Source organism: Chinchilla lanigera, unplaced genomic scaffold (genome assembly GCF_000276665.1).
Source record: "Chinchilla lanigera isolate Chin_1 unplaced genomic scaffold, ChiLan1.0 scaffold00019, whole genome shotgun sequence".
Lineage (NCBI taxonomy): Eukaryota > Metazoa > Chordata > Mammalia > Rodentia > Chinchillidae > Chinchilla > Chinchilla lanigera.
Window position 1 is genome coordinate 12,981,999 of NW_004955420.1, and position 1,509 is coordinate 12,983,507.

The 1,509-nt window shown below is 37.0% G+C and overlaps 1 protein-coding gene across 1 annotated transcript in view; it reads right to left on the reverse strand.

Annotated features, from left to right (window-relative positions):
- Ncbp2 (nuclear cap binding protein subunit 2, 20kDa) overlaps positions 1-1,509 on the reverse strand; it is a 13,133-nt gene that overhangs the window by 2,631 nt on the left and 8,993 nt on the right. The gene's annotated exons all lie outside the window — the stretch shown is intronic.

Below are 1,509 nucleotides of genomic sequence, written 5' to 3' on the forward strand. Positions count from 1 at the left end.
AAAAAAAAAAAAAAAAAAAGAACCAGCTAGAAAATGTAATGAAAAACATGAGATTCCATTTACTAAAGGAACAAAACATAAATTACCCAGGCATCTATCCCTTAGCAAGAACTGTGGAAATCCCTTATGGTGAAAACTCTAAAATATTTATAAGACATCTCAGTAGATGGTGAGATATGCAGACTAAATATTAGGAAAGAGATCAGTTCTGTTCAAACTAATTTATACCAATGTTCATTCTAATCAGTTTCCCAACAGGATTTTTTTTTTGGTCTTTCTCCGGTACCGGGAACCAAACTCAGGACCTTGCGCTTGCCAGGCAGGAGCTTTTGCCGCTGAGCTAAATCCCCAGCCCCTCCCAACAGGATTTTAAATGGAACTTAAATAGCTGCTAGAATTCATACTGCAGAATTCACATGCATGCACAGCCAGAGCAGGTTTGAACTAGAACTGGGAAGGCATCGTTAATCTACTAGTTACCAAACCATGTTACAAAATTTTTTTAAATAATTAAAACTGTCTATATTGGCTTTGGAATAGAAAATAAACTGGTAAAATAGCATGAAGAATCCAAAGATACATCACCTCGTATATAACTGAGAATTTAGTTGGGGAAAGATAGGCTATTTAGGCCCAAGCATGGTGGCATATGGCTGTAATCCAGCACTCTGGGAGGCTGAAGCAGGAGGGTTGCTGTGAGTTTGAGGCCAGCCTGGGCAACATAAATGAGTTCAAGGCCAGCTTGGAATACATAGCAAGACTGTGTCTCAAAAAAAGCAGGCAAAAAACCCAACTAGTTATAACACTGGGAAAATTAGCTGTCTATTTGGAAAAGTAAAATATATGTCCTTACTTAATACTATTCATAAAACATTTCAGATACAAGAAAGACCTAAATACAAAATTATCAAAGTATTTTGAATGAAATACAAAAAAGTGTTGTGCTCTTGAGTAAGGAAGGTTTTGTTACCTTCCCCAGTAGACACAAGGAACAATTTAATAAATTTGACTGTTTCATAACTTAAAACTGCTAAATGTTAGAGCTGTGGGTAAGCTTAAACCCACCCTGGGCAACTTGATTTAATGAAGCCTTGTCTCAAAATAAAAATAGAAGAACTGAAGACATGGCTCAGGGTGAAAATCCTGGGTTCAATCTCCAGTTCCACTCCCTACAAAAATAATTGCTTTCACCAAATAGTTTTTCTTCCAAAAAGGTAGCTTATTCTATTCCACTTTAGACTGGGGGAGTGTAGTTTAATTCATGTAACCTCTGATGTCACCTTTGATATATAGTGAAATAGAGACAGAGAGAGGTTGAGGGCAAAGGAACAGCCTGAAACTCCAGCAGGCTTCATCATGGTAGAGATTTCCACGTGGACCTGACTCTATTCAGTGTTCAGAATGAGTTGAAATAACTTTCTGAAACCAAATGTCACTTTTCCTGCTGCCTTCAAAAAAAGGAGCCTGTCTACACCTGAGAGCTTTTCTTTACTTTTTTTTTTTTTTTTT